This window comes from Varanus komodoensis, unplaced genomic scaffold, assembly GCF_004798865.1.
Source record: "Varanus komodoensis strain SLA01 unplaced genomic scaffold, ASM479886v1 scaffold10, whole genome shotgun sequence".
NCBI classification, from domain to species: Eukaryota; Metazoa; Chordata; class Lepidosauria; order Squamata; family Varanidae; genus Varanus; species Varanus komodoensis.
In genome coordinates, this window is record NW_025335269.1 from 11993279 (window position 1) to 12019908 (window position 26630).

Genomic DNA, 26630 nt, shown 5'->3' on the forward strand with positions numbered 1-26630 from the left:
CTTTGCCAAGACCGACAGAAGAGGGAGTAAGCCTTGTTCTGTTTGGGCAGACAAGGCATGTGCCGCTTGGCCTTCTCTTGAGCTCGCCTGCTGCCATTGTGGCCAGATCATGCTGTGCTCATCCTCCTCTTGAGGAGGGTGTGCACATCATGCCCATTTCCACCCACTCATGAGTTGGCCCCACTAGTATCTGGTACATGTAAGTCTCTCAAGTCCCATTCAGGTACTTACAATGATAGTTATGAGCATAGGCAGACCCTACAGAGAGGAAACGTATGGTGGGCGGGGGCTTAGAATTCACCAGTGAGAACTGGTTGCCTTGTCACTGATGTGATCCATCCTCACTTTCCTCTTCCCAGCTGGGGTAACCAACTAACTTTCTGCTTTTTTTCTCTTTTTCAGATACTCTTCAACAAGAATTCTAATACAGGGTCTTCAGAGAAACAGCAAAGTAAGGTAGGTGGAGACAAACCATTTCTACCAATGTCTTACAAAATACAATGTCATCTTTAACAGTGTGTGTGTGTGTGAATGCCGTCACATAGAGTACCTGATAAGTTCAAAACCAAATGTTCATTTAGCAACTTTACAGATCAGTCTTCTAGCACCAGTCTCTGCTGCTTTATCTTGCTGCTTCATGGAGACATCATTGTTGGAACTTTGCTTCTGGCCTGTCCAGAACAATCTTTTTGAGAAAATGTCTGCCACTCATTTTCAGTGCTGCTGTAAAGAGGACCATGCTGTTGAATAGCTTTTCCCAGTGGTCTCATTCCAAAAGTCCAATCTCTGCTCCTTCTGTAACACCAGCATTATCATGAAGAGTTTCCCCATCAGCAACTGCATCTTAAGGTAACAAACAATGCAAGCAACTGTATCCAGAAAACACTCAGTAGCTTCATTTGTGTACAAAATGATGCCAGGAGATCAGGAAGAAATCTGACCAAGCTCTTGCAAGAACAATATATTCTTCTGGAACCCTGTTGTAACTGAAAATGCGTACTGACAGGAAGCTTGTACAATAGTAAGGCCTTCATACCATTTGCCCAACAGACATTGTTTGAGCAAGCCTTTTTTAGAGTCAGAGTATGAAAGTGTCATGGAACCTGCAAGAAAAAAGCACATTAGAAATACTGTGTCTTCCAGGAATTACAGACAGATGAACAAATGTGAAGGAAGAAGGAATTAATAAACTTTGTGATAACAGCAGCGCTTCAACCAGGGTTTTTTTTTAAACAGAAGCACTGGAACAGGAGAGAACAGACAAACAGCAAGTATATCAGTTGTAGAAAATATGAAATCCTAAAGAAAATAGGGAGTGGTACAGTATTTGCATTGCTGACTGAAGGTTGCAAGTAATCTGAAAACAGCGTAAGATTTCAAAATTAGTAAGTACCCAGATCCTACTGCAATAGGATGTCTATGTCATAGGCTAAACTTGCTTCTTAATGAAATAATGAATCTGGTCAATTTACAGATGATCAAAAGAAGTTATAAAAGCTGAAGTTAAACATACTGTAGCTGCAGAAGAAGCAAAAAGAAAAACATGCAAAGAATAAAATAGGGATATTCAAGATCTGCAGTAAAACTCAATAGGATGAGTGGTAATCACCTCTGAAAACAAAGAAGAAAACAAAGAAAGAAAACAAAGAAGCTCTTTGGGAAAAACACTAATGACTGAGTACTGTAAAGCTTCCAGATGTGTAAGGAACGCTGCACTTGATAAGGGTGTCTTCTGTGTTTAGCTGCAGAACTCCAAGGAGATTCTGAAGCCAGTTCATTCAGCAATCATTGCATCTGAATCAGACTGTGCTCCATGGACGGAAATTCCTTACCACATGGCTATGATAAAAAAAGTTTTTAAGGTTTTACTTGTATCTTCACGTACAACTACAAAAGAAAATTAAATGAAAGCTCTTATTAAGAAATGGGAAGAATTTTATTGTCATTCAACCCCTGCTGCTACAGATCAGATCCAAGATTCAAAGGCAAAAATGTAGCTAGTGATATAACTGCTGCAGCATTTGACTGGGTGACAAAGCAAGCAGATGAGCAGCACACTTAGGATTTGATGTTGGAAAAGTGCTTACAAATGTTGCAGAATGCAGAATATCCTCAGGGATTTGGTTTGAGAATGCAGTTTGGGATCCTGCCAAACATATCCCTCATGCATCATGGTCTTTGCATGGCACAACCTGACTCCTCTTGCTTTCCCTCTATCTTCTGTAGCTGGTCAATGTCTGGAAATATTCACAGCAACCAAGAAATAAATGGGTGTGTGAAAGTGTAGAGAAGCTTGTATCAATCTGGGCAAACTCAATTTTTAAAGCCCATGAGAACTATGAAGAAGCAGAAGAAGCAGAAGAAGCAGAAACTGAAATTGATAGCGGTACCAAAGAAAATGAGGCTGGTTAAATCAGATGTATACTCTTTGAGACCCACAAGCTTACTCATTTTCATCAGTTCCTTTTTTGGGAATGAATGCTTCATGTTTACTTGATGCTGTGCTTAAAGGACTAGAGGAGACACAATTTTATGTGTTTTACTAATATTGATAGTTTCCTGTTTTTATTGTTTTTTCCCCTGTTCTTCATAAGCTAGTAAAACCAAAGAGTTTCCTTACAGTTTAGAATACGAACAGAACAGTATAAACGTGTTAAAAATTAAATTGAATTTCTAGCTATTTTTCTGAATAAACTGTACTTGCAATATGTCAGACATGATAATTTTATGGTCAGATATACTTAAAGTTCGTAAAGTGGCAAAACAACTTTCAGTCTGTAAAGAGTGCTAATACTGTGGGGTTTTTTCAGTATTTCTGAAAGTTGAATGATTTTTTAAAAAACCAGGAAAAATGGTTTGTTCCCATGGCTTCATAATTTCCAGAAATTTTAGATCTATAGGGTGGACTCTACTTTTTTACTTCTTACTTCCCATCCATAAAAGTGGGCGTTCCACACTTCAGTTTTCTATTGATAATGTATACCATGATCTCTTATCCATCATTATTTAAATACTCTTTGTCTCTGTATTGAACATGTGGGTTTATACTGACGTCTAGAAAACCTGGATGTTTCCTAGTATTTTCAGAACTATTTCACCACCTGCTCTTCCAAATGTAACTTGTAATCTTAACAAATTGTTCAGCTTTTGTTGTTGTTGTTGTTAGTCGTGAAGTCGTGTCCGACCCATCGCGACCCCATGGACAATATTCTTCCAGGCCTTCCTGTCCTCCAACATTCCACATAGTCCACTTAAGCTCATACCAACTGCTTCAGTGACTCCACCTAGCCACCTCATCCTCTGCAGTCCCTTCTTCTTTTGCCATCTATTGTTCAGCTTTTACAATCACTGTAAAGAATGGGCATCTCTGCATTCAGAAGTAAATAGCCATTCCCTTCTTACTATAGGGAAAGAAAAGAGTTCTGCTCTTCTCAGAAACATATGGTGGGCAGACTCACTGGAATCCAGTTAACATCGACTGATCATTTAGGTAGGATGAAGAGGGTTGGGAAAACTTTACAGTAGTGTTTCCTAGCTGTGAATAAAATGGAAAGCAGGAACAGACATCAAGGATCTTTCAACAAATGTAATTTAAGGGGTTCACTTTCAGGTTGTTTTGGGCACTCTGACAAGCATTTAATGGGATTTGACCAGCTACTGAGTAGCAACAAGCAGCTGCCTTGGTACAGCTTGGCCATGATGGCGGATGGTGGGGGGAGAGATTTGGGAATGGTATGATGCATGTCTGAGTCCAGCACAAAATTGAGTTGCGAGTGTGTGCGTGACTGCCTGTCATGACTTTCACTATGCGATGAGCAGACACCCTTCTCCATAAGGAGGTGAAAGTAAAAGCTGAGGCAAACACTTCATTGTTTCCAGACGTGGGGAGACCCCTGGGAAGCCCTGCAGCTCCAGGTGGCTAAAACGCAGAGGAAAAACACAGGGGAAAAGGAGTAAAAGACGTTTTCATGTTGGTATTGCACAAAACAGGTTATGAAAAGAAGCTGCTGTGTTTTGTTGTAGAGAACGATCAGAAATGTTTGGGAAAGGTCATTGTTAGTCTTATCAATCACATGATATATCTGAAGGCAAGCACATCCCTACATACCTTTAATGAAATTTGTCTTTGTTAGTGGAGATCTCTAGTATCTGGTTTGGGGGTGAGGGAATAGAACCAAGGGAATAGCTGAAACACACTTATTGGGCATAAGTTGTCTATCTGAAGTTTTAGTAAAAATCCAGGTTGTTTTTTTGATCCCACTGAGTATTTCCCCTTCGTTGCTTTTGTTCCACGTAACCTTTGTTCATGTCTTTGTTGCATCATGGGATTTTAACAAATGAGTGGGAAATAATCTAATTGCAGGCATTCCAGTTGGTGCAATGCAGCCAGGTGTGGCTCTTGGCTGTTGCTGCTGGTGCTAAGCTCAGAGTGTTTCCAGGTAAGGGGCAAGTAGTTGCGTGTAGCTGCTGATTGGTCCCCACCGCCAACTGATACTGGCACATGCTAGATGCAACTGGATGCTCAGCAAATGCACTTTTGCACAGTGCCAACCCAGCCAGCTCCTGCTTCCAATACTGCCCTGAGATGCTCAGCAGAAGGCCTTGCTTCTCATGTAGCAGTGGCTACTGTGCGCTGGATTTCACTCCATGCCAACAGCCTCATAGGGTCAAAAGAATCAGATAGCAGTTCATTGATTCACGTCCTGTGAACCAGTCTTGTAATCACTGGGTGGATATCTTGTAATTATTCGATATGTTCAGGAAGAAAACAAAGCGATGAAGATCAGGTTCTGCCTTGTATTAAATAAAGTGGGGCTGTCATCTCAGGGAGAAGATACCACGAGGTAGCAGCAAGGTGCTGGAAGAAAGAGCTGTGTGCTACACAGCCTACATTAGCCTCCAAAGCTAGTTTGCTGTGTTCAAGTGCAGTGGAGGAAGCTATTCTAGCATCAGTTTTGAAAAGATTCAGCTGCCAAACAATTAGTCATGGAATAATGGTGGGGTGTCAGGCAGGAGAGGGCTCCAGGTCAGCCCTGATAGATGCATGCATACATATAACAAAAAGAAGGCTATTTATTTCTAAATGTACTGAGCATGTATGTCTACTGGCACTACATCAAGGAGCAATATCAAGGAACAGAACTAGATTTTGGGTTTGTATGTAGGGTTTGGAAGCCAGAAGAAGTTTTTCTGCTCACTGTCTTCTCAACATCTCTCTGGGCAGATCTGAGCCCTCTCAGGAAGTGTTTTGTTCCTTCAGGTTGCGACTCTAGAGGTGAAGTTAGGAGAAAGTGCTGGAGGGCAAGTCCTGGATATGTGAGAACTGATCATTCCCGTTCCCCTTGCTTCCCAAAGTCCTGTTCCAGGAAAACTATCACTAACAGTTTAAGGAAAAACAAGAAAAGCCCTGCTGGATCAGATCAAAGGCTAATCTAGTCCAGGTGCCCATGGGAGGCCCACAAGCAGAACCTGAGCCTAAAAGCATCTTTCTACTTGTGTCCTCCAGCCTACGTCACACTGCCAACAATGTTGGAGGTGAAATATCTCATCAGAGTGCAGAGTGAGGCAGCTGCCCCAGGTAGCAGACACTTGGGGAAAACAGGAGATGTTCATGGAAAGAGCTGTCCACCTGTGATGGCCCATTCTGTACCCCCTAAGTTAGCATGCTGGCTGCCTTGAAGTCCAGTGGGGAAGGTTACTCCCTTCATTTCTGCTGGATACAGATGCATCTGCTAGTCCAGTCAGCTTTTGTATGTGAAAGGGGAGGGGATGCCATCTTGTCCTTGGCCTCAGGCAGCAAAATGGCTTGCCAACATGACTCGTAGCCACTGACAGATTTGCTCTCCGTGATTTTATCTCATCCTCATTTAGAGCCGTTCAAGTTGACAGCCACAGAAATTCCTACAGTACAGAATTCCATAATTTAATGCAAGGGAGACCTCTGAAATTTGCAGAAGTGCAAAAACTCTTAAATAGTGGGGTGCAAAAAGAAGAAGAAATCCTCTCTCACAAGTCAGTGGGGATTCAGCATATAAAGTACGCTGCAGGGAATGGCTGACTTGAACTCTGGTCAAAAACATTCATGTAAAAAGGTGAGCATCAGCAGCAACATTTGATTGCTTTTCAGACCTCACAGAATTTTGGATTTTAAGCCTTTTTACTTTTGCAAAATTTGCCTTCAACTTTTTCTCCTTTTCATTTGCAAATTCGGAATTTAGTTTCTGTAATTTTTAAGTTTGCTAATATCACTGAAGTGTATGCATTAAAAGACATATGTCTTATTTTATTACAGCATGGCAATTTTGTGCATAACATATGCTAGAATAATACCAACAATTCCAAAAACTGTTTTCCTTTCCAATATAGATATAGTTGGCCAAGAAAATTATATGAAAATCAAAGTTTCCAAAGAAAAATAATACTACATTTTTCACGTCAAATAAAATGTGAAGGGTGTCTCAAAGGAAAGAGTGACTCACATTTGATTTGGTCATCATGAAAAGCTCAGCTCTTTAGCTCTAATTAGTAAATATATTGATGGTTAATCTATAGCTCAAGTACCGTAAGTGGTACAGGCAGGAGCAAAAGGAATTTAGGGTATCTCTGAACAAGATGTCAAGATACTGCTTATATTCTACAGAGTGCACTAGAATGACGCTCTCTTATACTTCAGATTTGGGTTAGGGTTCTCAAAATGACAGGTTTCCTCTGAAAGAAAACCTAGTGGTCTTTTTTATACAGATATTCCATAAACTGTCCACCTGTTACTTAATGAATCATAACTTTAATACTATTGCTAGGGCAGACATATTAGGTAATGACCTGGCAGATTAATTGAAAACCCCCTTTGGATTGACTAAGAAACTTTCCCTAATTAATTGGGTAGATTTTTAAGGAAAAGGTTTTTTTTATAGAAGTTTTTATCAAACATGTGCATAGAAATGCCATCTTAGAAAAGGTGTTCCCTCATCATTCTTCTACTGCTAAAGTGGAGGACAGGCAAACATAGGAACCCACAAATGTTACCTACAATCTTCTGGAATATACTCAACATAGACAAATTCTCTGTCTCTCTCTTTCTCATCCATTCATCATCCATCATCATCATAGAAACAGAGCGCGTCAGAATGGGTCTCCAAGGCCAGGTAGTTTGACCCCTGGCTTCAGCCGGCTCCGCTCACAACATGCCCACCATGTGCATGTCTAGCCTATACTTGAACCCCCGCACCGATGGGGCCTCAACCACCTCCCAGGGAAGCCCATTCCACACCTTCGGGGTCCTAACTGTCAGGAAGTACTTCCTGGCATCCAAATTGAACCTTGGTTCTCTGAGCTTCGCTCTGTTGGAGCACATCCTGCCTTCCTCTGCAGGGGAGGACAGGTCTCTACCCACCTCCGTGCGACACCCCCTCACATACTGTATGTCGCCAACAGATGCCCTTTCCTTTTCTCCAGGCTGAAAAGACCCATTTCCCTCAGTCTCATCTCATATGGCTTTCCCTGCTGCCTCCTCCTCCTCCTCCTTTCTATCTATCACTGCACACAGAGAATTAGATTCAGATTAAGTCAGAAGAGATCCACTGAAATCAAGGGGACTTTACTTGGGCAGGACTACCTTAAGTTCTATGTATGCTCTTAAGTATGATTAGAGCTGGATCTAACCTGGATCTAACCTTATTTGTGTGTGTGTGCATGTCACCCAGCCAATATCCATAAAAGAAGATAAATGGGTTCACATTGCATGCCTAAACCACACTTCTTTTTTAAAAGAGGGAAAGGCAGCATTGCAGGCAATTATACCTGTGGAAAGAGTGCAATTTTTCTGAAAAATTAAAACTTTCTTGAGAAAAGGGAAAAGAACCATGGGGGATAGATGGGATGGCTATGATTGGCTGACAGTGTTGTGTGAATGCCATAAAAGGTAAATGAATGAAGTGCAGCAATTCCATGGTAAAGGTGAACATATGTATAACTGAGAGGAGACTTTGAGCTGGCTGGGATAGAACTGTGGTGGGAAGCAACAGATGCAAGAAATTTCCGTGGCATTTGAACTGCTGTGCTTTGGGAGACCAGCTCTGAGTTTGCAGCTCAGGGTTGATGCACCCACTCAACTTAGAGTAGTGGAACAGTGTCACAGGTTGCTCATGCCTGGATGTCGTTCTTTTCATAATTAGTGTACATTTCATCATCTGCATCCTAATTATTTCCCCTGTTTTGCCAAAAAACAAACACTGCCATTTCCTGTGTTGGTTGCCACAGGAAAGACTTCACAGTAGACGTCTGTTTAACAACATGAAATCTCATTAGGACCATCACAGGGCCAGAGACTAATAGCAAAGGAATGTCAGGCATTTGACACTCATGCCAATACCCACAGGAACAGAATGTGTCATGTGTGCTGAGAAGGCGCATTCACCTTGAATGGGGAAGATAACTTCCTACAAATGAAGCGATTGTGCGTGACTCTTGAAAGGAAATCCAAGCCTCTTCAAAGCTTCCCTGGGATAATCGGTGCCTTGAAACAAGGGCTCATACAAAAAGACAGAGCCAATGCAGACTGTCTGCCGTGTTGTCCGGTTTTGGAAAGGCAGGATGAATTGCATGCTCTATTAACGACAGCAAGCTCCACTGTCTACATCTGGACCTAAGGAGAGCTGTAAGAATGCTGGGCAATTGCTGTGATCCATGGAATAAAATGAGCCCCCAAATCTGGTCCTCTACCACTCCAAGATTCATGTTTCTTTGCTGCTGGGAATAGGAAGAAAAGAAATACTCTGAGTATATGCCGTTTTGCATTTTAAATTCACTGAAATCATAGCTCCATTATGACTACAATAATAAAATGGAGTTTGCTTCTCCTGCCCTGATGGAAATAAACCCCATTTTGTCGTACAAAAGCATAACTTAGGGATGCAGCAAAGCTTTGTGGAATCCATCCTTCTAGGATTTGCAGACTTCCTCTCATGCTCAGCCCTGACTTGAAAAGCAAGCCAAGCCAAGAGGATGTCTGTGAATGATCATGGAACAAAGATTGCACAACTGGCAACCTTCTTCTGCATCACATGCAGCACACAAACAAAAGCTGTTGCATGTGCTGCAGAAAAGGGGTGCTGCTTGCACGGAACGTGTGCAGGGCTCAGAGCTCTATTCCTGATGGGTGCTGTCCAAATACTGGGCATGCTCACCTGGAGCTTGGACCCCCAGCCATGTCAAAGCAAACCAGAGTCGAGGGAGCCAAATCCGAGGAATGCAATGGATTCCCACCCCCCATATAGGTTCCTTACACATCCAGCATAACTTACAGTAAAAGTAAACATACCCGTCTGTAACTATGTATACGCCCCTCCAGACACACCAGGACTATTAAACAGTTTAAAAACCAAATAAAAAGGAATGCTGTGTTATCCTGAGTCAGCCTGGCTGCCACCAGCAAGCCTAGACTGGCTGAAGCACTGATTCCAGCATTTATATGCTATCTGCTACTCTTTTTCTGGGATGTAACACTTCTCAAAGCCAGCCCTGGCAGACAAAATTGCAAAACTGTGTTACGAATGCAGAACTGGAAGTGCATGAACCCTTTTAAGCCACAAAAGTGCATTCAAAACAGACATACTCTTGTGCTGAATGGGAACAAGATTATTTGGAAGATACAGAAGACATGGTCAGTGAAGTTAAGAAAACCCAAAGGCTCTCAGTTGGCTTTATTGTGTTGATGTCTTTATCATATTAAACAAGAAAAATCTGGAAATTATGTAATATAAATAAAGCTGTCCCTCTTTGGAGCATTCATGCTATCATGATTGCTGCAAATGGTTTTGCAGTCAGCTCCTGGGCTCTGCAGAAAATGCACACACACATTAATGTGACCCTCAAGGATAGACGGAAAGCTGTTCTTGTCCACTCTTGCTAGACTTCCCTTTCTGTGGGTGAGACAGAGTACATGTGAAGTGAATCAAGATGTTTCACATCTGCCTCTTGTTATTAGAAAATTCTCTTCCTATTTATAAACAAATGCTTTGTTGGGGTTAGGAGGTGGATTCCATTGCTTGGCAGGCTTGCATTTCCTTAACCATTTGAACTTCAGTCCCCAAGCAAAGGTATGTTATATGTCTTCTGGAATCCATCAATGAATGAGAAAGTGGAGGAAGAGTCCACCCTGTAAGGCGGGGGAGAGGTGTAATTAGCCAAGAGCCAACATGAACCATTTGCTTGGCATTCCATTCTTTCTGTCAGGGCATAAAAGACATGGCGGAAATTATGAAAGGAGGATTAACCATGCAATCTTATGCTCCAGCTATACTGGCTAGTCCTCGCTTGGCCGTGATGCTCATTGGGTTTAGAAAAAAAATGTTTAAAAAAAAATTCTTAACATATACAAATACGTAGAATAACTCATAGAATTAAAAAACTAATATAAACAGAACAGACTAAAGTGAACAAAATAAAGTTTCCAAGGGAATTATAAACAAATACAGCCTATACATTGTAGCCCCAAAACTGACTCTCTTCATATCTTCTCACGCTCCAAGGGAGCTTGCAAAAAAGAGTCACTGGGTGACTTTGGGCCAGCCAACCTAACCTACCTCACAGGCTGTTGTGAAGATAAAAAGGCAAGAAAGTTTTTGTAAGCTGCCTTGAGTTCTTTGTAGGAGGGAAAAGGACAAGATATACATATAATAAATAAAATATGCCACCACCTGGGACTATATGCTCTTGTGTGGTTGCTCCATTACAGGCATCTTAGGGGAGCAGGAAAGCCCAACAATCTTACGTGTTGAATGAAGTTTTCTGTTGAGCAAGTGTGCATAGTATTGCAAGCTGAATCTGAGTCCTACACCCTCTTATGCTCTGCTCCCAGCTCCCAGCTGGGATAATACTTCACCTGCAGTTAGGGTGGAGATAAGTCATAACACTCCCACTGAACTCAATGGAGAGGAAAAATACGCTGTCCAGTCTTGCCCTGCTCCACCCGCACGGCCATAGGGAAGAATGTGATTCCAACTAAGACTGCACTTAATTTATGGGCACCAGCATGTAAACCTCTGAGCCTCAGCTCAGAATATGAGGCTCTCTCTCTCTCTCAGGACTCGCATGGTTAGAGCATATGCAGTGGCAGCTGTGGCGGAAAGGGGCCTGCTGTGAAGATCCAGGTCTGAGAATGTAGGAGAACCTGACTGCTCATACAGTTTTCTCAGCAGTGAATAAGGTCTCTGACTCCCAAGGCCCAATAGCAGCTTCTATTTTACTGCCCCGGGGGATGCAGGCCAAGGCACTTCCTGTAGGTGAGTGAGTGGGAGGTTGGTACCACGCGTGGCTCGAAGTATCACCACAGGCATTGCACTGGCCCAGCCGCTATGAGTAGGTGTGCAGGACCTCAAGTTGGGAAACCTAACCAGGCTCACCAGATGGCCGTGCTTCTGTTCTTTAACCACTGGTCGTCTGGTGGCTTCCCAGCTTTTGCACAATTTCCTCCCATTCTGCAAGTTTGAAATGCTTCTCCTAAGGCTTAGCCACTTGTTGGTGTTTTGGCCCTGCTTCCTTTCCCAGTGACCACATACTAGTTCTCCCCCATTCCCCTAGAATGCAGGCCCAAGTGCTTCTCCAAACCTTTATTCAGCCCTTGGGTTGCAAGAAGGTCAACATTCCTGAGTTATATAAAAGAAGGGATTTGGCAGCTGCAGCTTTTTCTAACCACTGCATAGCAAGCTGCACTTGTTGAAATTCCTGCTTCTCCATATGTATTGAAGGTGCTGGGGCCAAATATCTCATGTGGGATTAGTCATCCTACCAATAGGATCCCCCAGGCAGAATCCATGTGGCTTGCTCAAGCTTTTCATTCCAGCTCTCCCCAAAAGGCAGAGCTTTCTTCCCACCAGGGGAAGGAAATGCCACCCAGCATCCATTTCTGAAAAGCTAAATAGCAAAGCCAACTTTGGAGGGCTCCTCAGCATGGGGATATGTGCCACAGGGGTCCTGCCCTGCCTTCATGAACTAGAGCAACTCAGGAGACCCTCAAGTATAGCAGCTGAGAAAACTGACCTTCTGAAGTAGCATCTGTAGACCTGAGGACAGACTGAGAGGACAACAACCAGACCTGCTGATGGGGGGCAGACTAGAGGCACAGTCAACAGCCATCGGGGCGGCATTCCCCTTACCTGGTGTGGCTTTCCCCCGGTGCTGTAACTCCCCCTACACTTGTTGGAACCCCACATATTTCCTTCCTTGGCCCCATGTCTTCCCTGCTTCCCGTGGGAGGGAGGCAGTAATCCCTTCTCCATCAAACATCTTTGAAATGCCAGCATCGCTCTAATTTACTGACACTTTAAGCTAAAATGAGATTGAATGCACTATTGCAAAGGACAGAACAGTTAAAGTATGCATGGCGTAGAGAAGGTGGCTAATTCAGGCTCTCTCCTAGTACTAGAACCTGGGGTCATCCCATGAAGCTGAGTGATGGGAGAGATTCAGGGCAGACAAAGTAAATGCTTCTTCACACAGTGCATAATTCTAACATAAAGTTAAGCGGCATGAGTTTAATCATTCAAATGGTACTTGAGCAGTTTGATTGGCTACTGCTCCATCTTTGCAGCAGGAGTGACATCTTTAACTTCCATGGCCTGGTAAATGTATCACTTTTTTCTTTTCCCCAGGCTCCTAACAATAGATTGTATAATTGCAGTAAGACTCAACAGGGCATGCCTTGTTGAATCATTATCACATTTATCAGGTAACAAATTGCACTTGGCCTTATGATTGCTGTCTGACAATATACCCAAGGAAGACAATTATTATAACATAACAAGTACCCTGATGGGTCTGATTGTTCACCAAAGTGTTGTGTGCATCTGCCTGTGGAGCCATGGAAATGCCAAGCAGATAATTAGCCAGCCTCCCTTGTGTCTCTGAAGACAAATATTAATTCCCCCATTTTTGCTCTTTTTTCATACTCGCTTATCCATTGCCCCAAAGTTCTCTCATCTTCTATTTTCATTTTTATTTTCAAATAAGCCTACTTTTAGCAGAATCTCCCCACAGTGGACACTTTGACCCCTGTTAATTTTTAAAACAATTGCACTTTGGAAAGTAGATTGACGGGTGGAACAAGATGGGATCAACTTTCTGAGGGAAAGTGACATATTACCTGAATTCCTCTAATCCCGCTTTCCGCAACCTGGTGCCCCTCAGATGTCTGAGGTGCCCCTCCCAACAGTAAAAACTATTTCCATGCAACCAAAAGGTGTGAGTGGGTGCATACTCCTCATTATTTATACTTTCCAAAATGCCCAAAACCAACAAACAAATCTGTCTAGTTTCTTGGTCGGTCCTCCTTTTCTGTTGGCAGTTGATTGATGATGAACTCACTGTTCATTGTAAATTATTGAGCTCATTGTGCACCTCTGTTTGGTTGCATATCCATTATTGTGCATCCATTATTATTATGGATATAGGAGCTCTTTCCCCTTTGTTTCCTCATAAAACCACTGACTGTCACTTATATACTTCCCTACAACTCACAGAAAACATGTTAATTTTTGCAGGCCCACCAACTATCATGGACCTTTAGCACTGGCTATTGTAAAATTCTTACTTTCAGTTGAAAAAATGGCCAGTTCATTTTCTCTTTAGTTTGCCAAAATGGTCACCTATAAGCTTTGTCTGTTCACAAAATCACCACAGTGAAATGATTTCATTAATCTGCAAGTTGTTCAGTGGAATGCTTCCTCGGTGGATCTATTTTAATTGAGATGTTAAAATGTTGTTTTGGAAGGTTCTGTTAGAATTCACTCCATTCTTCAACCTGAGCAGTGCACGCACCTTTCAGCAATTCAGCCAGTGCAACATAATCCTTGCCCCTTGATCCAAACAGGCTAAGAATGTAAACTCTTGTGCTTGTCAATGAACGCTTCAGTTACAGCATTTTTCATCAGCCCACAGTGATCCTCTAGATTCAGCAAAGATGCACCTTGATGTTGTGAGTTGCTGTTGTGGTTTTATGATGTAGGGGAGAATACTATTTTCTTCACAGAGAACATACATTTAAAACAGGAATTTGCTTTAGGACTGAGGTACAACTGCAAACATTTGCCAGTGTTTCTCAAGCTGGCCAAAGGTTTTCTTTTTCATTGCTACGTTCTGTTCCTGGAGCATTTTGAAGATCTTGGCATTTCTTACTATAAGAGCAAAGGATAATCATTAGCATATGAATCTCTCTTTTAAATGGCTGTTGACTTTTTATTCCTCTTCTCCCCCACAGAGCCAAATACCATTCCTATCCTCTTAAATTTGTTTCTTGTTGATCTGATCCTTTTGCCCATTTTTTTTTCCCTAATAGCTTTTTATCTTAAGGGGAAAAAATCCCCCCAGAACCTATATTACTGATATTCATACAACCATCTCTCATATGAAAAATATTATCATAAAACTTGCCCATATAGAGCCAAGAACCTGCCCCCCTCCAGATGCACAACAACATATCTAATCATCATAAAATTGAATATTGTTGTTATTGTTTAGTCGCAAAGTCGTGCCCAACTTACCACAACCCCATGGACAACATTCTTTCAGGCTCTCCTGTCCTACACCATCCCTCAGACTCCACCCAAGCCCACACCCACTGCCCTAGTGACTCCATCTAGCCACCTCATCCTCTGCCATCCCCTTTTGCCGTCAATAGTTCCCAGCATCAGGGTCTTCTCCAGGGAGTCCTTCCTTCTCATTAGGTTGCCAAAGTATTTGAGTTTCTTCTTCAGTATCTGGCCTTCTAAAGAGCAGTCAGGGTTGATTTCCTTTCGGATTGACTGGTTTGATCTCTTTGCAGTCCAAAGGACCTTCAGGAGTCTTCTCCAGCACCACAATTCAAAGGCCTCAATTCTTCAGCGCTCAGCCTTCCTTATGGTCCATCAGGCCTCCCTAGTCACTGTCTAACTGTGGGTTGTTATAACACATTCACAAATATTCTAATTTTTCCAGAAGTGGAGGAAAAGACCCATAATTTTGACTAATACTGTAGCTGCAAAGAACATATTCATGTGGCTATTATGGGATAGTGATAGAATAGAAAATTACGGGCTTTTCCACACATGTATTGGAAACTACTGGAAATTATTGTATAATTGCCATTTTTAGTCACAGTTTCTTCTGTTTTTTCAGACAATGTTGTGACCCTCCAGTTTTATTTCTGTGTCTCAAGTACTTTCAGTGAATAATTTTAGAGCAGGGAAAATGTGGTATTTAACTATGAAGGGAAAAGAAACTGCTTTTTGTGGGTTGAACTTGCATATTTGCGCTATTCTGCTATACCACAGTGCCACCTATAGGTTACAGAGTATAAAAACTCCTTGTATATATGCTCCTTGCCTAGTACTTGAATCTCAGTTCTGCCACTGAATTGCCACTAATGATAGGAGGGTGTCTGTGCTGCTTTGGAGGAAGGAGGCGTTAAGACTAGGGAAATGAGGAGGCACAAAAAATGTGCTTAGGCTGGTGGGAAAGCTAGTGGGCGCTGAATGCATATTATAAATATAAACCCAACTTTTACAAATAGCTTGATATTCAGCTTGATAGGACTGTAATTTACACTAAAGGAACCAAATGACAGCTTGAAATTCAGTAATCATCGGATGCCATGCCATATAATTATTGTAGAGATTTTAGTAGTAAATTTCATGTTGCTTTTGCCTTGTTTGTCTTGCTTACCAACTTTCCAGTTTTTCGCCATTTTCTTTCCCAATCTTACCTTTCCTTTGATTTATTTGTAACAATATAGTAACTATTAGAATCTGGGCTGAAGAGAAAGAGAAAATTTAAATTGCTGTGAAGCAATCCCCCCACACACACACACACTCACACATGCATGCTCTCTCTCACACACACACACACACACAGAGAGACACACACATACAGACACACACACACACACACACACACTGTATCCACTAACATTCCTGGTCAAACAGGTTTTTTAGTGCTTCAGCCACTGGCTTGTCCAAGGATTATAACAGAATGAAAGGAATGAGCATGTTTACTACCTACAACGTGGCTCTGTTCTGTAAGTTTGTCCTTTCAAAAATGAGCAGTAATGAGTCTTTGTCTTACATGCTCCCCCACAGAGTAGCTGCCTGTCTTTCTTTACAGAGTTCTTTGTTTGAAAGCATCATCTGCTTGAAGGGCTGTCCTGTCCAAGATAATGAGAAAGGAGATCTGGGCCTTGAAGTTGCTCATCAGTATTTAGCACCTGGACAGATTAAGTCCCCAGGTTATTTCACCAGACTTTGAAACTATGGTAAAATGTACATTATAGTAATCCTTTCTAATTTTGCATCTATGCAAAATACATAGCATATGCAAAATGCATGTAAACTTTTTTTTAAAGGATCCACTTTTGGGGCCATGTGTAAGTGGCCTCATCCTTCTTCCCGTCTGAGCTCTTTCTTCTTTTTCTAATTAAACATTGCACAATTGCAGGGAAGGATTTAAGCTCAAAGGGGCTTCCAAGTGTGTTCACCGGAAGGGAGTGCTCTACTTGTCAGAACAAACAGCATAAAAATCCCTCCTTGGATGGCAGATGGACTGAAGGATGGTCTAAAAAAATCAACTGTATGAAAGCAATGTTTTGTGAGGATGTGAGCCATGTTGGAGGATTTGCACATTTTTGGGAGTACAAATTTGCCCAACTGTGAATTTGTGCAAATATGTATGAATGCATTTGTGCAAAATGCAATTCCAACAATGGGCAGGCAATGGTATGAAAAGTGCCTGATGACCCTTCAAAAATAGATGAAATGGATTTTACAATGTCAGGACATTCCTACCACAATGTCCCAATATAACAATATTCCAGGCAGCGTGGGTGATACACAATGGAAGGTAGTTGTCCAGTGTTGCTCCCACCACCATCACTGCTACTACAGGTAAGAGTGAACCCAGGGTGGGCAGGTCCAATCCCAAAGCAGCTGCCAGGTTGTTGGACCCCAGCAACTCCTCAAGGATGCTTGGTGCTGGGAAAAAGGAAGAAGTGGTCTCTCTCCTTCACACTGGGCTTCTGCAAGATGCTCAGCATGAGTGAGGCCCTGCTGGCAGTAGCTTCAGCAAATATGAACTTTCCCCATGGAGTGTTCAGACAGGAGAGCTTTCTGCCAGAGCCTTGCATGGTAGCAAAGCAGGAGCTCTCTGCACAGGCCATGAGATTTTGGAAGGAGGGTGGTCAGTGTTTACCTCAAGACACATCTAGCTAATATGTCCCTGGGGGACAGAGTTTATGCATACACAATCTGCATACCATTATCCTTGGTGCTCGCTCTTACTCTTCCACTCTTTTTCTCTCATCTTGTCTTTAGATCTAGTTTAAACTCCAGTGACATGAAACTATGATGCTGAAACTAATTCCTGCCTGAATACTATATAAAAATCCAAGTGCTGCAAACCTGCAGTAAAACTGCTTGAATTTAGCTGTGCTGGAATGGGGTATTCTGTATAAGTCGCTGCTGTGGGGAAAAAAGTATTATGCCACTCTCCATTTTCTAATTATTAGTTAACTTTGGCCTTGATCTTTTGTGTATTTGTGCAAAGTTATTGGCCTTTTTTTGCTCACTTCAGAGCATCTCACATTACTTTTGAGATTCCAAGGAGGATGGTGGGTCACAGAAAATCTATGAAGATCAAATCTGTACCCTGACATATCAGCATCTTTTCCAAATCTGCATTCCACTTTTGCTGCTTTGATGTTACAGTACTGTAGAATTTATAGGACATGGTGGGGAGGGGGGTGCCCAGGGAAGAATACATGAGCTAAACATCTATTATGATAATTACTGCAACTGATTTACATCTTGTGGAATGATTAAGTTACTGTTGTTACTTCTGCCTTGGCAATGCCCTGCAATGATATCAAACTTTCAGGCCTAAGGAAAAGTTCAAAAAAGTTAAAAAAGGAGAAAATCTAGATGGATATCATCTGATAAGCCTCCATGGATTTTCTGATAAGGCTGACACTTGAAGGATTCTTGCTCCTGGTTCTGTAAATGAAGTTTTGTCTCTTTTCAGGCTAGTGCTTTAGCAGAGCTTGTGAACACTTGACAATTTTTAAATGGAAGAAAAAGAAAGCAGAATCAGAAATGGACTAAAATTTCAGCCACTTTACAGCCTTTCATAGAAGATGAGAATAGAAAGACATAAAATATTTGTAGTCCCAGTCTCTGGAAAGAAGATAGTGTAACATCACTGTTTTCCATGGATATCTCCTTTTGGATGCACTTCCTTCATTCTTCCAGTCAAGCAATTAAAACAGCCCCAACCAGAACCCCCAGACCCGAATAAACTGTGATGGCAACCTAAGAATATTGGTTTTCCCTTACAGGGAAATGCATTCTACATTAGGTGAAGTCAAGATACAGCCTTGGGAAATGCAGTGTTAGTTTCCAATGGCTGGATTCCACACAGCTGTCTCTCAGCTCGACTATGCGAAGGTGCATTTTTGGCAATGAGCGATGCATGGCTGATAGAATTTTGTTCCAAGCATTTGTGTCCATCCTTCGATTAAGATTTGGAACATCAAACAAGAAATCAGAATCTGAAAGAAGAAATGAAAATGTGTAGGCAAAAGGCTGCTTCTCAATGCCTTTACTAAAGCCAAGTTTTACATTGAGACATCTGCTATATTCAGGAATGTGAACATGTGGAGAGCACTATGCTGGCACAGTGCCAGAAATCACAATTAATGTACTATAATGGCCTTTTAAGGGGAAACCCTGTAGAACTGATTGAAATCACATAAAATATTATGTTAAGCCCCATAGTGAATGAGCTCTCTTCTGTCACTTCTGTTTTATTTCTGTTTCTCCCCTGTATTCTTTTTTCCCCCAATGCTGAGTGCTGAGTGCTGTGTTTTGTCTCAGGCTTTTGCTAAAAGGCAGTAGATCAGAGATACTACAGCGGGAGGAGAATTCCATGCAACGTGTAATCTGTCACATTATCTACCCCACTGGCATATTCTTCTGCACTACCCTGAGCTTTTAAGGAAAAGTGATACGGGAGGGTGGGGGGGAGAGCAGTGGGTGAGAAAGAGACGGTATGACACATCTGGGAAGGCAGAGGTGCAACCGGCAGGCCAACCCACAAATTGGTCCAGCATTTATCCAGGCAGTCTCAAAGGCTGCACTCACTTATTCTTCTGTGTCGATGTGGAAACTAGAGTTGATTCTCCAAGGGAAAATAGGCCCAGGGTCAGTGGGGGAAAATCTGTGCTTGCTTCACAAATAGATTTGTGAAGCAGGAGCTGGGAGGACAGGAGAGCATGTTCTGGGATGAACTTGTTCTACTCACGGTCCTTCAATGAAACATGTGAAATTGAACTGCAAATTGGGAAAGGAGTCAAAATGGAGAATGGCTGGTGTAGAGTTAGCGTTAGAATGGTATAGAAGTGTTCAAATACAACTACAATGCATCTTACACAACTGGGGAAGTCTGCAAATAGGTGATCTGTATGCCTGTTCACTGCTGATGGGCAACCTCAACACACCTGTTTGCTCTCCCTTGTTTTTAATTTTTTATGATTAACATCTACATATCACCTTATTTGCTAAAAAGTCATAAAGTCAGTGTACAGCCATTTTCTTGCACAGTTTTTCAGTGTACAGATCTATAACAGGGGAGACAGCCAGGTCTTTAGCTGATTAGGGCTTTGGGTGAAACCCACAAGCTTGAACTGAGCCTGGAAAACAATGGGTAACCAGTAATTCTTAGGATATCACAGCTTTTGGACTGGGCAGCCCCAAGCGAGGCTGGTGATTCGTGGATCAGTGCAGCTCTGTATCTACTGCAGCCCTTTTTCCTGACCTTTATAAGAGCAATGGTTCTGAACCTGATCAGCCAAATGGCTTTATCACCATGGATAAAATAAAATCTGCAATGGCTAAAGAGCCCTGTGGACATACTGATCACCCTCTAGCAAACAGGACATTTTCAAATGGAGGATAAACTTCTGTAAAGCAGGATAAATGGTCACCTTAACCTGGAAGGAAGGAAGGAAGGAAGGAAGGAAGGAAGGAAGGAAGGAAGGAAGGAGAGAGAGAGAGAGAGAGAGAGAGAGAGAGAGAGAGAGAGAGAGAGAGAGAAACCATCCTTAGACTAAGTGAAGGAGACATTGTGTATAGAAGGCAACAAAACAAGATCCTGGCATATCTGGAACTGCCTGAACTCCCTGGTTCATACCCATGACTTTCCACTTGAATCCCTGCATTTTGGCACCAGCTGTTTTCTAGAGTAATGTCTGGAGGGCCTCAAAGGATTCTCAGATCATTTCCTCACAAAAATCCCCAGGCAGGAGCAAGGAAAAGGTACTAACTCAAACTGATGCTGCTGAAATCTTCCAGTGTGTAGTTCAGGGGTGGAAAATGTGTGTTTTTCCCAGTGTTTAGACATACACATCAGTCTTCCACATTGACTATGCTAGCTAGGGCTGATGGGAGTTGTAGGCCAAAACACATGGAGGACCAGGAGTTGTTTGTTTGATTTTAATGTAGGCGATCCTGACTAGGGATATCCAATGTCACATCTGGTTTGGCTGGAAGAGTTGCACAAAAGAGCAAATTCTGCCATCCATTCAACATTAAACTCTGGCAAGGGTATGAGAAGAATGAAGAGGCAGTGGAGAGGGATGATGATGGTGATGACGACATCCAAGATGGGTTTAGATGAACCAGCAGTTTCTTTGACTGCAGCGTTTTCATTACAACCTTTTGAGTCCCTGTTTCTGGACTGTTTCTTGCCAGAAACTGGCAAGTTATAACTTTCCTCTCAGTGTGCAGGCCCTTTCCTCGCAGATCTTCTTTCTTTGGCCCAAGCCTACAATTTTGTCCTAGGCCAAGAGGGAGTGTCTTCTGTGATCACCTCTGCACGATGATTTGCATTGTTTTAAGCAACTTCATGTTTCCTGTTAGACTGATGCCTAGTTCACCTACAGCTGGTTCCCAAGTGACAGATGTCTGAGTTACAAAAGCCCATACTTATGAAAAAAACTGTCATAAAGCCTATTATTTTTTAAAAAATTACTGTGGAAAATTGTCTGGAAAATAATGTTGTTTTTCCTGGTGCTGAAAAAATTGTAGTGAAGGTAATTTGCCTGTAATTTCAGGCAAATTGCTCTTGGGAGGCCATTCCATGGGTGGGGTGCAACCACTGAGAAGGCCCCTATTCCATTCTGTATCCTCCTTACATTCAGCACTTATTTAGGCTTGAATTCACCACAGCAGACTCACAGGCTGTAAAGTTTGGCTTTTGCATGTCGTGTGCGGTCCAGTTGTGCTGTTGTGTGGCAGATCTGTTTTTTAGTGTGCAAAACAGGATTCTGCTTCACATTTGCCTCCTTGGCAGTGTTTTACCTGTGTGGATTAGTCCACCTTAACTATTGTGAAAATTGTGTTATTTCAGGAGGTGCAGTACCTGCTTAGTAGATCCCATCCATGTTTCTACAGAATGAAGGACAGAGTTCAGTGGGACTTAGTGCCAAAAAAGCGTGCTTACCCTTGTGAAGGGTAAAAGTATATTGTTAAACCTGAAAGTTAAATTTCTGTGCATGTGTGTGCATTTATCCACAGTGTGAGAGAATGGAGGAGCACTTATTCAGAATGTTGTTTTCCATCACTAGTTAGCATATCACAGTTGAAATTGGAGTCTTCCAGCAAACTCCCTGAAGACGGCAGCATAATGAAAAGGCCTTTAAGGTCTTTTCTGAATGATGCAGGATGAATGCCCCCTCTTTTCCGGCTTTCTTCTCTTCCCAGTAAGAAGCAGAAAATGATTCTCCCCATACAGACATGTGATCCAAACGAATGACAGCAAATGAGAATGCCTTCTGCCGTCCTAGCGGCTCCCCTTTCCCTTTCTAGTTCTTCTACTCCCCAAGCACTTTGGAGGTACTCTTAGGCTATGCCCCAGCCTTACTTTTTGAGAAAAAGGATTCAAGAAGTTTGGAAAGATTTTGAAAAATAGGCTGTGCTGATTGAAGCAAGTTTCATTCCTTATATGTTTAGCTGTATCACTGTGCAAAAGAAAAAGAAATGCAATGTAATAAAATATGAGTAATATAGTATATCTTACATGGCATTTCTCCATTTGAAATAAAAAATTACCGATGCCTTTGTGGGGGGCAGAAATACTGAATAGGGCACAACATTAGGCTGCAATTTCGGGTAGATTTATTTCTTAGAGTGTGGTCCTCAAAGGTGCTTTTCTTACATGAAGGACTCTGAGTCTGCTGTCTGCTTATTCAGTGCCTCGCCAGCCAGAGCTGTGCAGGGTGAGAATAACAACTTTTGCAAGCTTGCTGTTCTCTTTTGCAATATCTCTTCTTGCATTTAGCTGCTGCATGTTGCTAGAAGTAGGGCTGGGCCCTGAAAGTCCTTCAGATCCACTGGATCCTTGGTCCCTGTCCTGCCTACCAGCACGCCCACAGGTCCCCCATCCTTTGCAATTCCCATGGTGGCTTGGGTGAGGAACCACCATGGAGCATGCCATGGCAGCCAGAGGGGCTGGGAAGGTAGCGGGGAGATCTCTGATTGGATCTCCTCCTCTGAGAGCAAAGTCCTGCCACCAGTCTTCAATGAGGGGATCTACAGCAACCTGGGATATCCTAGATGCTGTCTTGGGGCCGTAGGATGGCTCTGTTAGGTTCACTGTTTTTCAGAGCTTTGGATTTTGTAAAAACCTTAACTATTGTAATACAAATAAGAAGCATCTTAGAAAAGGCGTTCTTCATTTCACAAACAGGAGGAAATGCATCTTCTGTAGTGGTGCCCACTGCAACACAAACATGCAACAATACCAAACAAAGGCCTGTCTTGGATGGATGTATTTTAGCTGTGTGTCTGCACTGAGCCGTGTGCCTGCTGTCCTCACATTAGCCCTTCACTCCTTGGCATGCTGTGACTAACGCAAGAAATCTTCAATCACACATATTTTGCTAGATTCCAAACTAGTGCTTACCAGGATCTGAACAAGACAGAAACTTAAATGTGGAGAAGTGAGTGTGCATAAAAGTTGGACATCAGTTGGGCCAAAAGGAGGAAGGAAAGAATGCTTCATTCACATGCAAATTAAATTAACATAGATTTAGGCAGAAATCATACACAAAGTTTTAGTATGGCCTTCTGCATATATATGAATAGGATTGCTCTGGTAGTTAATGTTTCTTGTGCTCTGCTCCTTTTCAAATGAAACAAGAACAGTTTATAATCCAACATAAAAGTGCATTATGGCAGTAAAAACATAATTGCAAATAAAAAAGGAGAGGGCGACATAAAGTGGCAAAAGAAATAACCTTATCTTTGAAAACTAAAGCAACAGCAGATCAAGAAAAAGAGAAACAGCCCAGTAAAAAGAAAAGAGAAAATAAAGTCACAAAAGCAGTCCTGAGGCTTCCTTAGAACCCATGGAGTTCTGGGCTGACTGGAAAATGATACCTCTGCAGAGGATCAGAGATCTGGTTCACATGGCATGCTAATACACCGTGGGTGATCAGGAACAGTAGGTTGTTACATCTTGGGAACCCAGCATGGTTTCTGCAAAGTGGCTAAGTGTGTGTGTCTGTGTGTGTGTGAAAAAGCCACCCTGAGATCCCATAGCTTGTTTTTGAATTCCATGTTGCCTCATTGTCCAATCTTGGCAGGGGATTTTATTTTGGGTTCCTCAGAATGGCTAGAGAGCACCTGGCCAGAGCAACAAAACTCCTTGCCAGCTCTCATGATCGCATGCATTCCGCTGCTACCTTTCCCGCAGCACCCTCTGCCCATTGCAACTAAAATCATGCATGGTGTTGGCTAGCAACTGAGGAAGGCAAAAGCAAGAAGGGGAACAGGGAGCTTAGAATGGCTGGAGGGAAAGTGCTTCGCCAGCAGGTGCTCTTACTACAGTGCAAAGGGAAGATGTTTGTGAATGAGAGGTTAGCATGCTAAAAACAGTTTGCATTTACACTAAACAGGTTTGCATTTATGTGGTAGCTCCATTGGGTAGGAACAACAAGAAGATGAGGCTGAAAACGAATAAGGAAGATTAGAGGGCAGTTCGTTCTTTGACACTGTTGACAGTCTTATTGCACTTGCTCCATCCCAACCGAACCCAAAGGCAAAGTGGAGTAGCCTCAGTGAGCAGAGCGGGTTACTTCACTAGGCCTTTCAGGGTATCAGCCCCAGCCTGCAACACTGTTAGATGGGACTTCTCTTTTCCTTGAAGAGGTATGCAGGGTGTACCTTTGCACTTCTTGCCTTTTCCATGCCTGGTTTCCGGACAACCCCAGTAAGGTTGAATGTCTGTTTTCTGGCCAACTGCCTTATGGGGGCTGTAGCTTCCTGATCAGTCTTGCTGTTAATACAGTGAATTCCCATATTTGGATGCATTCGGTAAAAAAACAAAAAGGAAGGAAGGCAGAGGGAAGACCTCGGGAGAAGGTTGAAATGACTCTCCCAAAGCAGTTACTGGCAGTAAGAGTGTGGTAGTGTTTTGGTGTCATCCCTTTTGCCTTTGACCTCACCCTCCACTGAAATGCCCTCCCCCCCTGCCCCGAGAGTGTCTCTGAAATGAAATATGACCCTCATGCTGAAAGGTTTAATGCCGCAGCTTTGTATTGTGGATGGAGCTGCTTCTCAAAGACATGCTCTCCAATTCAGCTCCTCTCATCCAGCCACCTTGGGGTCCTTCGAACAGTAGAAGAGAATGCCTGCTCACTGTTTAAAGAACTGCAAGGCATGCTCAAATGAGCATGGGCTGCATATAAATGATGTGCAGCAGCACAGCATTGCTTTCAGTGGCCTGGTACATGCACGTGCATCCACATCTGTCCAGTCATGCGCATGTTGATATACATCCTACTGCAGATTCAGCTGAAAGCAATCGAGTACAAATCCAAATAAGTACAAATGAGACCCCTCCCTTGCGGGTAGCGAGCGCCATTGACTTATTAATTTAGTACATTTATATACCCAGTTTTTTCATCTTACAGGTTACCTAGGACTTCTCATGAGGTAGAACAGAATATAGAATACAGAATAGAAGAAAACAGTTGGAAGGGGCCTAGAAAGCCATTGGGTCCAACTTCCTGCTCAATGTGAGACTCAAATCTCCCATCCAAGTACTAACCAAGCCTGATCCCACTTACCTTCCAAGATGAAGCAGGATCAGGCACTTCAAGCTCTATGGAAGCTTAGTTAAACTTAAATTGTATATTGAGAATATGTGTTTGAATGCACATTTGATATGTGCATCTGAATTCAAGTCCTTGGTCCCTGGTCCAGCAAATGGAGTACAAAGGAAAGAAGGAGAAAGCCCCCCCCCCCCAATTTTTTGTTTGCCGAGAGGAGGTGGAATGTATCAGAAAGAGGATAGGAGCAAAATTTGCAGCCCATGGACATTTTTCAGGGATTTGCATTGGCTAGTATTTACTACATAGCTTCCTGTTCCTATACAAATCTACATTCTATCTAAGAGGCTACTGAATTAAGTTGTTCTTGTATCAGAACGGCAGCAGCCACTTTCCTTTTAAAGCTTTTGTTACAGAACATGGTTATTTACTTTATTTTGGAGAGTTCTGCATTTCTGAAAGAGAGCCAGCACTTGCCTTGCAAGGTTTATATTGTTGATGTTAGTCTCATCCAAAATGCAAATTTTTCTTGTGTTGGTACCTTGGTACAATTAATCTTGCCGTTACTATGAAAAAATGTTCATAAGCATGCGTTGCAAATGCAGTGTCAACAGATTTCTCCTTTCACCCTGATGTTTGGTTGCAACTCCTCCGTCGTACACAGCTAGGCATGAATCTTACATTCCCGCATAGCATATGTTAGCACAGCTTTAAAATGAACAAAAGAGAGAGAATTTCTAAAACCTTCTCCTGCAGCCAGCTTGGCATCTTTGTAACCAGACGGTTGAACACATAAGCAGCTACTCATTAAACCAGGTGCTGCGTGCAGGCTGCAGTGATGTAGGGGCAAATTGTGAAGTCTAGACACTCATCATGACAATCGGCATAATCATGTCCCAAATGGTGGCCAAGAATGCAGGTAGCTCAGTGAAGGTGCCGCAGGAACCCGTTCTGGCAGTCCCCGTCTCTAGAGACTGAGAACAGGTCTTTGATCAGGCCAATGGGTCTTAATTGCCCATCATCACCAAGCCAGCAGTGGGGAGAGTTGGGCTGGAACTTGGGAGATCTAGTCTCCACTTTGCATGAAATTCAGTGGGTGATTTTGAGATAGTCATTGATGCTCAGCCTAGCCTACTTCCCATGGTTGCTGTGCAGATGAAATGGAGGGGGGGGGATCATGCAAGCTGGAAGAGGGGAATGATTAATACGATAATTAATAATAATGTGATAATTTAAAACAGTTCCCAGTATAACGGGGATAGCTCAACTATATCTTGTTGCTAGGAAAATTCAGTTTCCCCCTGCCACTGTGAGGATTTCAGTTAAACTTAGAGGGAACACGGGAATTCTGGGAGCCAGGGCTGGGGTGTATGGCAGATGACATAATTTGCCCCATAAATCAAAAAGTGCCAGGCTGAGTTGCCACAAGTCTGGCTCCATTGTGCCACTGTGCTCTATAATATGACTCAGTCTCATGATTCCATTTTCCCTGGATTTTATC

The 26630-nt window shown here is 42.6% G+C and overlaps 1 protein-coding gene across 7 annotated transcripts in view; it reads left to right on the forward strand.

Annotated features, from left to right (window-relative positions):
- The window catches only part of GLI3 (GLI family zinc finger 3), a 476769-nt gene that overhangs the window by 57786 nt on the left and 392353 nt on the right, over nucleotides 1-26630 (forward strand). For all 7 annotated transcript variants that reach the window (XM_044454104.1, XM_044454087.1, XM_044454118.1 and 4 more), the window contains exon 2: nucleotides 403-456. The gene's annotated coding sequence lies outside the window, so the exon portion shown is untranslated. The remainder of the gene's footprint in view (nucleotides 1-402; nucleotides 457-26630) is intronic.